Here is a 15,346-nt window from a genome sequence, read left to right on the forward strand (position 1 = left end):
ACTGCACTAGGTTATTGACTGGAATCTATTGCCTATCAAGAGCAACTAAAAGTCACTGCCACCCAACTGCTTCCTATGACGGAAGCCCACTCTGGTGCCACACTAACTCGTAGTGAACAAATCCACACGGGAAGGTGAACCAGCACACTCATTCTCTTCTGCTAGTCAATTATCAAATAGGTACTGGCCAAAAATATTTCTTTTTAAACATGCTTATAAAGTTAAAAACCAGGAATGAGACAATATGATGATGTTTGAAGTGTGCTTTGCCATATGTTTTCTTACTTCTTAATAAAGAGTTCAGTCTGTAAGGCTAAGAGTCCAGCAAAAGATCTATTTCAACCATCCAGTCACCATATTTTAAGGCTTAAAAAGGAGAGATGCGGGCGCCTGGGTGGCTCAGTCGTTAAGCATCTGCCTTCGGCTCAGGTCATGATCCCAGGGTCCTGGGATCGAGTCCCATATCGGGCTCCCTGCTCGGCAAGAAGCCTGCTTCTCCCTCTCCCATTCCCCCTGCTTGTGTTCCTGCTCTCGCTATCTCTCTCTCTCTGTCAAATAAATAAATAAAATCTTAAAAAAAAAAAAAAAAGGAGAGATGCTTTAAGGAGACAAAGTAAGGGTTAAAAAGCTGACACCCACCATCACATGTACTCCAGACTATGTCACTTAGACCTCAGCTTTATCATTCAAGTGAAAAGTGACATAAGAGTACACAAAGAATATGTGAAACCGTATCTTTGCTAAAACTCCATCTATAATGATCATTATTGAGAAATAACCACCCATGGTCACTTAAAATACTCAAAACTGTACCTATAATAATATTGTAAGAACATGTATTTCAACGTGCTTAAAAAATTTTGAGGCTGGGGCACGTAGGTGGCTTAGTCAGTTGAGCTGACTCTTGATTTTGGCTCAGGTCATGATCTCAGGGTCATGAGATCGAGCCCCATGTCGGGGCTTAAGATTCTTAGGCTTAAGATTCTCTCCCCCTCTCCCTTTGCCTGCCTCTCTCTCTCTCTCTCATGCTCTCCCTCTCTAAAAAATAATTAATTAATTAATTAAAAAATAAAAAAAACTTTGAGGCTACATTTGGTACTTTCATCAACAGAGATAGATCATTTTAATTTGTCATGAATGAACAAACCCTTCCAGCAGTATTCTCCTTATTACTCAAGGCAACGGGAAGCATTACTAGAATTCCATTTCGCAATTCATCTACATTACCACTGAAGAATGTTCTCCCAAGTATTTCTTACTCACACTACTATAATTTAGGACAGGCGGCTGATGAAGTATAGAGTGAACTATTTATTTAGTCCATTTATATTATGTTACTACTGAGGAAACAACATTCATTTACCAAGGGTTATCCTGTTAGTTAATAAACAGAATTCAACATCAACTCTCCATTTAGTGGCCTCTTTCACTCCAAAATACCACTTATTATATTCAATAAGCATTTGTTTTTATTATATTACAATACTGCTTTTATTATAAATACTTTGTACAAAATGGATACTCGAAAGCACGGACTAAAAAAATAAAAAAAGAAAAAGAAAAGAAAAGAAAAAGAAAGCACGGACTATTTCTGCAAAGGTTAAATTATTACTGGAACTAAAAAGCAAAATATGCAGATACCAACACCAGTAATTTGCAAAGTAAGCTGTGATGTCGTCAAGTAAAAGTCCCATCTCTGATTCAGTGAATTCCTGGCAGACTGTTTAGCATCATAGGTGCAAGCAGGACCTTTGAATCCCAGACCCATTACTAGCCTTGGGCAAGTGATCTGACCTCTCTGATCCTCCATTTCTGAATGTTTAACCTGGAGAACACTACCAATTTCAGGGGATTACTAAGAGGAAGAAATGGTACCACGTATACAATAAGCCCCTAACACAGGGCCTGGCATAGGTAAGTACTGACATCTTGCAGCATTGCTGCTGTTAGTCAAGCAAAAAGTATGAGCAATCACACCTAAAGGAGTTAAGAAATATACATACTAGTCTTTCAAAGTTTATCCAAATAGTGAAATGATAATACCAGAAAAATAAAACAAACTAAATTTACAAAGATCCTATGAAAAAATTCTCCAAAGTCTACTATATTTTACCACAATTTTTTTTTTTTTAAGATTTTATTTATTTATTTGCGAGAGAGACAATGAGAGACAGAGAGCATGAGAAGGAGGAGGGTCAGAGGGAGAAGCAGACTCCCCGCCAAGCAGGGAGCCCGACGCGGGACTCGATCCCGGGACTCCAGGATCATGACCTGAGCCGAAGGCAGTCGCTTAACCAACTGAGCCACCCAGGTGTCCCTATTTTACCACAACTTTTAAAAAAGTCTAAGTTCTATCCTGACTTGAGTAGAAAATGTCTAAGATTTCATTCACGAGACATTTACTTCATCTCCCACTATCTGTAAAACAGAATAAATGTTTTAATAAGAATTAACTAATGGCTTAATAAGAGCTAAGAATGTTCATTAGCATTTTTTATAAAAGTAAAAGACTGGAAACAGGCTAAATGTCCACCAATATGGAAATATATGAAAAAATTACGCAGCTATAAGAATGAGAAGGATTTATATATACTAATATGGAATGACAGAAGACATGTTGTCAAATTAAAAAACAAACAAACAAAATATACTCTATGTTAATACAACCAAAGGAAAAAAAAAGTATGTCACAGGCATACACATTTATGCACTTAAATTCATATTCAAAGGATCAAAACTATGCAACCAATGGTGACCTCTTAGTTTTACTCTGCATAAATCTGTTATTTCACTATTTCAGTGAGACCACCCTTATATATTATTCATGTAATTTATGAACCTCAAGGAAAGTTAGCCAATAAATACACGATGCTAAAATCAAGTAAAAATAAGTTTTAGAAAGCACTTTATAGTTTACAAAAGGATTTTGCAATCCCTTAAATAAATCCTTTAAAATCCTTTAACAGGGACGTCTGTTAAGCATCTAACTCTTGATTTCAGCTCAGGTCTTGATCTCAGGGTCATGACTTCAACCCCATTCTGGGCTCATGGAGCCTACTTAAAAAAAAAAAAAAAAAACCTTAAACGTAGTATCTAATTGAATCCCCATAACAAGCTTCTAGAATTTAAGGTAGTATCCTTATTTTAAAAGTGAGAACGGACTCAAGTATTTTTTAATCCACAGTTAATAAATGCAGAGTCAAACAGAAACATACTCCCCCTGACCCTAAATTCAGTGTTCTGGTCTTCACACTACAGTACCTCCATAAATTGAAAATGCAGTCATCTACAAGACTCTGTAAATCTCTATAGTGCTTCTATTCACATGAGAGTCTGGAACGTGGAGGAAAAGGCATTCCAGTAGGAGTCAAGGACCAGGGTTCCAGTCTCAACTACATCATCACTAAGACTTCATGGTAAATCAAACTCTATTAACAATGATTCTCTGGGGGCTGCACATCAGGTTCAACAGTGATGTTTTTAAATAATACTAATACTCAAGCCTGATCTCCAGAGATCAGAATTTAATCTTGGTCATCAGTATGTTTATTAAAAGCTTCCCAAGTTATTCTAAGGTACAGCCTGGTCAAGACCATAGACATCCTTATCTGATAAAAATAAAAATAAAAGATATTAAATATCACTTGTGCTATATATACTTTGCAAAACTGAAACGAGGGACGCATGTTATATGAGAAAGTCTCCCATACCTCATTCATTCACACATGTACTACATCTTCCATGCGCCGGGCATGTACTTGGGACAGAGAAGGCACCACCCTCCAGAAACTGGGAGGCTACGATGTCCTCAATAACTGCTGAGCCAGGGGAAAAGGCACGACAGAGGCACAAAGGGGGTGGTGACCAGCCCAGCCTTGAGGCTCAGCCTTGGGGGATGGTGGGAAGAGGGCTTAGAAAGGCCTGCAGAGGGGCGCCTGGATGGCTCAATCGGTCAAGCGTCCGACTCTTGATTTCGGCTCAGGTCATGATCTCATGGTCCTGAGATCGATCCCCATGTGAGGCTCCCCACTAAATGGGGAGTCTGTTTCGGAGTCTCTCTCTCTCTCTCATACAATAAGTAAATCTTTAAAAAGACAAAAAAAAAAAAAAAAGGCCTGCACAAAGGAGACCCTTGAGCTAGATCCTGGTGTTTTAAACAGAGGGCACATCACATGCAGGTAAGTAGTTCAAGATGGCCAGAGGTCCTCAGAGAGAGGGCTCGGGCTCCTCGGGGTCCTTGAGACCCTTTCAGGGGATCTGTGAGGTTAACACTATTTTAATATTAACGCTAGGACAACCCAAATGTTCTCCAACTGGTAAACGGACAAACTGCAGTATATTCATACATTGGAGTAAGACTCATCAATAAAAAAAACCAAATTAGTGATACAGACAAGAACATGGATGAGTCTCAAATGCATTATGTTAAATGAAAGAAGCCAGATTCAAAAGGCTGTGACTGTATTAATTCCATTTATATGACATCTGGGGGAAAAAAAAAGCACTACAGAACAAAGAAAAGGTCAGAGGGCGTTAAGGCTAAGGGCAGGGGAACATTTTGGGGCGATGGAAATGTTCTATATCTTCACTGTGTCTACACAACCACATGCATTTGTAAAAACCCAGAGAATTGTACACTAAAAAGGGTGGACTGCACTGTATAGAAGTTACACCTCAATAAACCTAACTTGTAAAAATAATAGTATGCTATTCACCTTTTCCTTCTCTTTCTCTCCTAAATGTACACTGTTTGCGAGAAGCTCATGATCAATGATGTCATCACTCTCCAGCCAAGGGAATGCAAGCTTATATATTCTTTATGTCCTAAGTTTTTCTCCATTTCAATACAGTAAATAGTGATAGATATAATCAACATAAACACAAAGCTCTCTTGGGGGTTCAACAATTTTAACACCAGGGTTTCTGAGACCCAAAAGTTTGACAACCACTGCCCTAGGTGATGGGGAGGCCCAGAAGAATTCTAAGCAGAGGGTAACAGCATTTAACCCCACAGGGAAGACCTGCAGGGAGATGAGTAAAGAGTTACTAGCAGGGCACCTGGCTGGCTCAGTCAGTTAAGCGTCGGATTCTTGTCTTCTGCTCAGGTCATGATCTCAGGGCCGTGAGATCGAGTCCTGTACCGGGCTCCCTGCTCAGTGCAGAACCTGCTTAAAAGACTCTCTCTCACCCTCACTCTGCCCCTCCCCCCCAATAAATAAAAATAAATCTTTAAAAAAAAAAAAGAGTTACTACAGAGGTCTGACTAAGGCTGCCCAGGAAGAACTGCAAAGAAATTATGTCCACACACCATCTGCAAGCTTGTTACAAACCCCAAGCCAGTTTCTCTCTACTGAGCTCTCTTTGTTGGTATGTTAATGTTTTGCAAAGGAATTTCTGTCAACTGGTAACACAGTTAGGAAATGAAACCTGCTACAAGAGCCATCCTACAATGTATTACTGATACTTACTGATACGTGATTTTTGGATTACTCACTCTTCAAACAATGCCAATAATTTTAAATTGAGTTTTACATATTTTAAACTTGAAAAATAACCACCCTAAAGAGGTACAAAAGCTAATATGGGGAGGGGACTCAATACCTTGAAACCAATTAGGAAAACTAGGTAATTGATTAAAAACCAATATATCACTTCTCTGAAACACGCTTTCATTTGTACCCAGAAACACTATGACAATCCCAACCCAGCACAACACTTTCTATGTAAATATGGTTTTTATTGGATGGGGGGTGGGGGTTTGCTTCTTTTTGGTCTACACAGTTCCCTCCCCACCCTGGGGAGAATTCATTTCTAAATACTGGCCCTATACATTCCAAATTATTTCAAGTACAGAGCTTTTTCTATAATCTCCTTATGCCTACAACTGTTTAGTACTTTGGGATGCCATAGAGATAGAGAAATTAATCTGAAAACTCTCTATGTCTTTAAACTTTAAATACATGGGAAACAGACAGATGATAGATCAATCGATCAATCATGGGAAGGAAGTGGTAGGTATTAGAAGGATGATTTCCTCCACCGAAAAGAAAAAGAAAACTTAAATACAACTTTATATGCCATTTTAAATGAGTGTGTGTGTGTGTGTGTGTGTACATTAACTGCCATCACATCTTGCTTCTCTAATGATTTTAAGTAGCCAACCCCACTGACACCTCTTAGGTAATCCCAAACAGGTGGAAACCTGTCAGAGCAATCAATTTGCTGTATTTTAGAAAATTCGCCTATACTTCTATTCACAGGAAAGGGGGTCGGGGCCATGCCAGACTTCTGCCAAAGCAGCTGTGTATTATTAAAGATAAAGTAAAATGAGATCCTTACCTGAAAGTACAGTCCTTTTGGTCTACTTCTTATACAGAAATCTTGGATATTAGTTTACTGCCATTCACATTCAAAATTGAACCTAAGGATTGAAAGGGGGGAATAATTAATTTGAAATACATGCACAATGAAGATAAAAACATCAATTTGATCAAAGATGAAATTTCCGTATACTTGTTGAAGCCAAATGGTTTCTGCAGGAAACCTGTCTTCTGTGACTCAAATCCAAAATGGAAAACGTGGGTGGTTCTTCCTGTCTCACCATTAAGAGTCAGCCAATTGGCTGATGAAGTTTTCACACAACTTAAGCTCAAACTCCAGCCTTCCATCTGCTCTAATACTGCCATACCTTAGGGAAATGAAAGAAAAATAAAGGCTTTCTTCAGCCTCAAAGTAAGTCTTTAACAGGTACCTTAGTCCTTCCAGACTCTATTTGAGTGTAAATCTTCAAAACTTCAAATCCAGAAGATGTGAAAAATAATGAGAGCTGAATCACAAAATAATTGAGGGGTTTTACAGCTGCCTCTGACTTTGGAGCTATGATTTCTAAAAAACTGACAAACGAATCTCTCTTGGATACCAGACTACAGTCGTAGCGTGGCTGTGGGGCAGGGGCTTCCAGCCCAGTCAGCTTACCCAGAACTGCACTTCTTCCCACCCGCAAGTCACTCACCGTTTGCCAAGACGTGCCTGCCAACAGATACTGTATTTGGGCTTCTAAACATACAAGTCTGCCAGATTGGGATAAGAATCCAGTAATTCTGCAGGCTATTTCCGCATATCCACCTAGAGCTAGTCAACTAGCCAGTGTGATACAGACAACTGAAAACACACACGCCACAGTACACCTTCAAGGACAAAGAGACCCTGGGTACATGAGACTAGCATGGGAAAACAATCATGAAGACCCTTCTGCCAGAGGCCTCCTCATATGCACACCTATGATCTGTGGAAAATCTGCAAATATAAGACCATAAAAATTTAGATGGCTACTTCCAACATTAATACAAGGCCTCTAAGTGGCAAACCGCTCAAAAGGAGCAATGGTCCAGTTCCTAAAGATTCCAGGCCCAATGTGAAAATTCCTCACACTTTAGGAGGCTATCTCGAAAATGCTCAGAGGTTCACAGAGCTCGTGCTGCTCAGTGGAGAAGGGCCTTCTGAGAGCCACCAGAGACTGCCCAGCAGGTCCTTACAGAACGACCGCAGTCACACAGGGGAACCCACTGGCCAGACTAAAGCAAAGGGCACTGGCTCCCAAAGTATTCATCCCGAGAGAGCTGCTTTGTGGGGAGACAGTGCAACTTGAAATACGCGCCCTGTCTATACTTGAAATTTTAGGAAATACGGGTATGAGGCACTAAGCAGATTATGAGCAAATACGTATCATAAGCTCTCCGAGCTGAAAGAGGTTGCAACACCCCATCACCACTGTAAAACCATCATCCTACAGATAAGATGAAGTCAAAATCTCCTGACTGGCAGCCTGGTGCTCTTCCTATCACACCCTGCCTGCTCTTTAATCAACTGGGGTAACGATCTTTTGGAGCATATTAAAATCAAGCTACAAGTCCGCTGCAGGATAAAAATCTCCTTTAACCATGTGTTGGAGGGGAAAAAAAAGATTAACATAAAAGATTAAGAAGCAAAACCTTTAGAGTAATTCCCTGCTGGGGAAAGGGGTAGGGCGGGGTTGGCTGTCTTTCTCCATAAAAATATGATCTAATCTTCAGGGAAAATGTACTTACAAAATTATATACAAAAACCATCTCTCTCTCTTTTTAAAAAAAACTCATCGCTTCCAAACTTGTACCTCCAGCAAAAAAACACAAAGCATAATGCCTTACTTCACTTACACAGAATGCTGAATTGACAAAAATAGCAAGCCTTTCTTCCCAAGTTGAGGTTGAAAATATTTTCTAAATAAGGTATTTTCACTGTGCTATAATTAATTTCCTCTATTATAATACATTTAACTTCAAAGCAAATCAAGTAGATTTATTCCCCCATTGTGGTTTTCTTTAAAACTCTGATTTAACACTTCTAAGACAATAACGTAAGGTGATCTTTTCATTCTGTTCATTTTCTCTAACTCCAGATGACAATTCCACAAATCAGCACAAAAATATGCAGGCTTATACACATAAAAAGAGAAGCACGTGGGGCATATGGGTGGCTCAGTCGTTAAGCATCTGCCTTTGGCTCAGGTCATGATCCCAGGGTCCTGGGATCGAGCCCGCATCGGGCTCCCTGCCCCACATCAGGCTCCCTGCTCCGCGGGAAGCCTGCTTCTCCCTCTCCCACTCCCCCTGCTTGTGTTCCCTCTCTTGCTCTGTCTCTGTCAAATAAATAAAATCTTCTAAAAAAAAAAAAAAAGAGAGAAGAATGCAATTTGTATAGGATGGAATATCTGCATGCGTTTTTAAAACTTTTAAGATAAAACATAAATCTTGGAACAAATTTATAACCGCCCCTAGGTTATCAAAAAGAGGCCTGTATACTCCTCTCTTATTACGGATGCTTCGGTTATAATTTATGACAAAAGTTAGTACCAATTCTGACAAGAATTAGTTGGCGATGTTGGGCAAGTCATTTAACCTTTGGGCTTAAGCTGACATGAAAAGCCAGGATAGCCTATTTCTAAGATACCTTCTAGGTTTCTTAACATCTTCCTAAGACATTAAGGATCATCTTTATTTCCCTTAAATCCTAAAAAATCAAATACATCTTTAAATAATAAAAATGAGTATTTATAAGTTACATTATGGCCCAGAACTTACTGGGAGCCTACCAGCAAATTAGATAAATGAAAATTTCAGAATGTTATGGACTTTATCTGCATTAAATGGGTCTCCCTGTCTCGTTTTCCAGCTTCTCTGAGCAGGTGTACAGATGCATTTTCACATCTGGATGACTCTGTTGAAGGGTTTTTCCAACTCTCCCTAGGCCTTGATCCCTTCCTCTTCCCACCCCTGCTGCCTCAGGACCCTGATTCTCTGAAATCTGGCTCTATTTGCCACAATGCTGGAAATGAAAAGCTTTTCTATCAATTAAATTTAAAACCAGCTGCCATCCAAATCTATATCTGTACATTTTTATCACTGAGTAATCTAGATTTTAATGTCTAAAGAATTTGTTCCACTGATAATATCTGAAAATTTAATGACTTTTTTTTCACCTGAAGCCGAGTTCCTTCCTTAGCGCCAAATAAGCAAGGAAGTTCCAGAATACTGTTTATAACACAACTCACAGCCTTAAGATAATTTACCTTCTTTACATACCAACTGGTGATTTTTGCCATCGCCAGTGAGTTCATGAATAAAATAAACACTAGGATTGAGAATCTGGCATTTTACTAGTAGAAATCCTAAAGAGTAGTTGCTTTTTGCCAAGTTCATTCATTCATATACTATCTCCTACAGGGCAGGCACTATTTATTCTTCGTGCTGGGATACACAAACTGACAAAAGTCTGCCTTCACGGAGCTTGTAGTCTGATGGAGGAGACACCCGACACACAGAGACTACATGGACATAATATAGACATATATGATGTACTCATAACCAGTAAACATAACATACAGACATATGACATGGGAGATACATATACAATGTGAGAGAGAGTATGTGCTACTGAAAAGAAAGAGGCCAGGATGATAGACTAAGGAGATGGAGGCATGAATGGAGGAAGGGTGAATTGCAATCTTAATCGGGTCAGGGTAAGACTCAGGGCAAAGACTTGAAGGAGCTGAGAAGTGAGTCAAACTAAAGTTTCCTAGTAATTTTTACCTTGTACTGACTGTACATGTAATAGCAATGCCTTATCAAAACAACAGTGTATGGGCAAATTTATGAACAGCCCAGAAGAGTAAACAGAAGAGAGCTGTATGTAAACCCCCTTCGTTTTTGCAGCTGAGTTTACCAAGCGAAACTTACATCTTCAATTAGGCATGATCATTATGCGGTTTTTTTCTTCCCCAAGTGTTAGTTTGAACAAAATTCTTATTTCTGTGACCCGTCTTCCTTAAAAGTCAAAAAGAAATTTCCAAGTATTACTTGACACATGAAAGAACAGCAGTATTATCCAACTAACAACCCACTGAGATGTCCCAACCAGGACTTAAATCTCAGTATGAGAACCCAGGAAGCACTGGAGCTTCATCCCACTGGGGAGAAACCCATGCTTTCCCAGAGGGATTGGCAGGGAAAGACCAGGCAAGCTGTGAAATCAGGAGGCCACCCCACCTCCCACCACCAACAACCAGCTGTCTAACCTTGAGCTAATCCCTTCACTCCCTGGCCTTCGATTTCCTCAACTACAGAATCAGGGCAGTGGACCATGTGATTTCCAAACCCCTTCCAGGGCTAGGTCCATTTCAGAAAAAAAGTTAGGTAAATAACCATATCTGAAAAATTATAACAATGCTAACCCACCATCACAGATCCATGCACTTTAATTTGTTCTTCTGAGAACAATAATGAATTTATCCTGACTCATGCATAAACCCTCAACTTTCTCAGATCAAAAGATTCTCAAGGATGGGGCTGGACTGGCTCACCGAGGACAAAACAACTTGCAAAAAAAGACATTATTTTTGTCTTGGCTTCATTATCAACATACTCTCATTAGACTAATATGGAAATCCTAAACTAACATAAGCATGCACCTGCTGGGGTTCCAAATATTCTTTACGCACCACCACCCCCAATTTTAAAAAGTGTGTTTTTAAATAGTAGGCTTCCTTCAAAGTTACTTGCAATCCATTAGTCTTCTTACCAGAGTATTATTTCAAAAAGGTGCTGTGATGACCATCTCATTCAGAGAGGCCCCAAATCTACACTTCCTCTCACCACTGTTAACAGCTCCCTTCTGGGTAAAGCCCACCTTTTCGATGCAGAATTACAAAAGAAAGCAAATAAACCAACTGGGGATGGAAGAATTACGTTTCCTGCCTTCTTCACCCTACATACAGGCAAGGCTTATGAATTAGAGTCTACCAACCTGGCGCACCGCATGGGACTCCTTCAGAACAGAGTCCTGTTACGTGGGAAAAGCAGCAGGGTGGAAGGATGTGTGGCACGCATTTTGCTGGCAATGTGGCGTGCTTCTGGCTCCGGCTTCCTGATTTGGAGCATCCCGACCCAGGCAGGGGCAGCAGTCCCTCGGAGGGCCAGTCCCACAATTCAGTACTGGCAACCATTCCCAGAAACTCGGCCTCCGGGCTCTTTCTTCAGCCCTCCCGACGATTTGCTAAGCTACCTATCACCCCTAATAAATCCCTTTTTGTTTACACTAACTAGAATAGATCTTAGTATCTGTAACCAAAAACCCTGACCAATTCACGTAGCACATATTCCTTTCATTATTTCCATATACAAGAGCTGAGATTGAAAGACACAAGGAACACATAGAACATTCCACTGTAAGTCAAGAGTTCTTTGTTTCCAGCCAGGGCTCAAATCCACAATCAACACTTCCAACCTTTCCTTATATGTACTTTCTCATAAATTTCATCACCTCTCCCATGCAAGAAGAAGAAAATGATTTTTGCCTAACTAATTTTCTATCAATAAAGAAGCTGATGACAGTAACTTGGCGAGATATTTGAGAACAGGATACAATAAACATCATTTTCTATACCAGCTCAAGTTTATGGAGAAGCCTGTAGTGTTAGGCAGCACTTGGAGAACATTCCCAAACTGCAGACAAGGTGATCTAATGCTGTGTTGCAATGCCAAAATGATCAGCACTCTGTGCCAAGGCACAACTTAATTCACAAAGCAGCGATGAACTTTTCACTTATTTTCACCCATCCCTCAGGGCAAGATAATCATGTTAAACCCACAGACACATCAGGTAACTAAAATATTACCCTAGGACCTAACACCAAAAGCAGACTGGAAACGCCAAGAAGTGATTATGCATGTTAAAATTCTCTTTTCGGTAGGAAGACATTAAGTCCCACAAAACCAGTTGACAAAGATGAGAAAAGTAATCAGTTGTTAGTAATACTGTTATTTGAAATGGCAGGAGAATCTTACAAAGGACATCTGATATCTCTGAATAATCAAATTACTCTGTACTACCAAACCACACACAAATATTTCTCATGTAATACTCAAAGGCAAAACTTTTATATAAAAGATCACTTACACACTTCTGAAACCAATTAATGACACTGATACTCATTCTGAAGGTGACTCAACAGTCTGCCAAATAGAAAGTGGGTATTCAATTCAAAGGAGAGCACAAGTACGCGTCAAGAGAGACTCCAGACAAGTCTACTAGCCTTGGTGCCAACCTCACCCTGGGTCACAGGTCCTCAGGGCCACCCCATCTTCCTGACTGCGGCACCACTCCCCTCCTGCTGCCCGAATACTCTGTAGCGCACTTAGCTTTAACACTGGTGGTGGGGAGAATGGGAATACACAAAAGTCAAAAATAACTATATTCTTCCCTAAGGACAAGGCAAATCAGCTTGCTCAAGAAAACTCAGAGCTTGGCTTCTTCCAAACAAAATTTTAGAAACAATAATTCAGAGAGCCTCTAGGCAAGGAAGTTACTAAGATGAGTATGGAGCTTTACTATGATTACACGTGCACCATATGTGTCCTTGAGATGCATCTGGCTCTCTCTCTCTTTTTTTTTTAAGAAATGAAGTATTTCTGGGCTAGAAATGACACATGGTCTACTCTGAAGTTTTTTTTATGGTTTCTCATATTTAGACTCTAACCTCAATCTATTGCAGGTTTAAGGATGGATATGATGCTCACTCGTTAATAGTATCAAAGTCAAAAATACATATGTAATACTGCCGATGAGTGATTCCCAAAGCTAGTCTGCAAAACAATACCTGCAACTGTAGGTCCTCAGAGAAATGAGGGAAAAGAAAAAAAACCTTGTTCATGAGTATTTCATAAAGCTAGCTCAATGTATCCAATTTAAAGGGTTGCTCTTTATTCATTTATACTCTTTATCCTTTCTATTCTTTTGGTATTCAAATGGCCTTTCTTCATAAAATGATGAAAATTTTAATGTCTTTAATTTACATTCAATTAATTAACATATAGTGCATTATTAATTTCAGAGGTAGAGTTTAGTGATTTATCAGTTGCATATAACACCCAGGTGCTCATTACATCACGTGCCCTCCTTAATGCCCATCACCCAGTTACCCCATGCCCCCATCCCCTTCCCCTCCAGCAACCCTCAGTTTGTTCCCTATGGTTAACAGTCTCTCATGGTTTGTGTCCCTCTCTGATTTCGTCTTACTTTATTTTTCCCTCCCTTCTCCTATGATCCTGTTTTGTTTCTTAAAATCCACATGAGTGAAATCATATGATAATTGTCTCTCTGATTAACTTATTTCAAAATGCCGAAAAATTTTAAAAATTATGTACCTTCTCTATCTCCAACATCCCAACTCCCCTCCTTCCAGTGGCTCAGGCAAAAAATAAAAATAAAATAAAACCTAATGCCATTCTTGGCTCCTCTTTCCCCCTCCACACGTCCAGACCGTGAGCATATCCTGTCAGCCCTGCTCTCAAAACACATCCTAACAACCACTTCTCACCACCACAGTGAAGATACAGAACATTTTCACTGCCCCAAAAAGTGGTATCAAAATGGCCAGTAAACATATGAAAAGGTCCTCAACTGCCTTAGTCCACAGGGAAATGCAAATACAGCCACGATGGAATCCCTCTACCACCCACCGGAACAGCTACAGTTCAACAGCAGGCAATGCCAAGTGTTGCCAAGAATGTGGAGCTCCCATAAGGTGCTGACGGATAGCCACCTTGGAAAGCTTTTTCTCAGTGTCTACTAAAATGAATATACACAAACCCCATGACCCAGCAAGTCCATTTCTAATTATATCCCCTATAGAATGTCTTCACCAAAAACACATGCACAGAAAAGGCAGCACTACTCACTTGCCAAGGACAGGAAACAATCGTGTCATCATACAATGGAATTCTCTACAGCAACAAAAACGAACAAACTACAGACACCTGCAAGGACATGATGAACCTCACAAACACCATGTTGAATGAAAGAAGCCAGAAACAAAAGAATTTATTATACATGATTGCATTAATATAAAGCTCACAAACAGGCAAATGTAAGTTACGGAATTAGTTGTCAAGGGGTAATACTTTGGGAAGGGGTGACTGAGCCTCCTGAGGGGCTAGAAACATTCTTTTTTTGGGATGGTATTTATTTATTTGAGAGAAAGAGTGAGAGAGAGCATGCACAGGGGGAGGGGCAGAGGGAGAAGCAGACTCCCCGCTGAGCCAGGAGCCCCACTCAGGACTCCATCCCAGGACGCTGGGATCATGACCTGAGCTGAAGGCAGACACTGACTGAGCCACCCAGGCACCCCAGGGGCCAGTAATATTCTATTCTTAATCTGAGTGCTCATTACACAAATGTATTCACTTTGTAAAAAATCATCCCACTGCACACGTACTTTGTGCACTCTTCTGTATGTTTTTTATACTATTATATAAAGTTTTGTTTTGTTTTTAATTACCTTCTCAATAAGGCTTTCTCTGGCCTGGTTTCATGAACATGTCCACCGCTCCCCAGGATTTCACATCCTTTCTGCCCCCTCCCTTATTTTTTCTCTTTAGCACTTGTCAATATCTGAATGCTGTCTATTTTACATCCTTGTTTATTGGCTGTCTCCACACACTAAAAGTTCCATGAGCATAAGTATTTTTTCCATTTTGCTGAGTATGTACTACTGCGTCTCCAGTGTCTAGAACAATGCTAGCTATCATCGATAGTAGGCACTTAATAAATACTGATTTAATTCATTTATTAAGTACACAGCCTTGCCCAATTCAGTTATGCTTGTGGATCTGAGCAGTAATTCTTACCGCCGCCATGGTATGCTGAACAGTAAGCCAGTTCTGCTCTGTTCTGGCTTCATACTTCTCCACGTGGTTCTCAGAGCTCTCATCTGCCTGATCATCTGCTGGATACTCCCATTTTTCCTACTTCC

At 40.1% G+C, this 15,346-nt stretch overlaps 1 protein-coding gene across 1 annotated transcript in view; it reads right to left on the bottom strand.

Annotated features, from left to right (window-relative positions):
* SIPA1L1 (signal induced proliferation associated 1 like 1) overlaps positions 1-15,346 on the bottom strand; it is a 368,372-nt gene that overhangs the window by 327,967 nt on the left and 25,059 nt on the right. The window contains exon 2 of the mRNA XM_044918349.1: positions 6,340-6,421. The gene's annotated coding sequence lies outside the window, so the exon portion shown is untranslated. The remainder of the gene's footprint in view (positions 1-6,339; positions 6,422-15,346) is intronic.

This window comes from Neomonachus schauinslandi, chromosome 9, assembly GCF_002201575.2.
Source record: "Neomonachus schauinslandi chromosome 9, ASM220157v2, whole genome shotgun sequence".
Classification (NCBI taxonomy): Eukaryota; Metazoa; Chordata; class Mammalia; order Carnivora; family Phocidae; genus Neomonachus; species Neomonachus schauinslandi.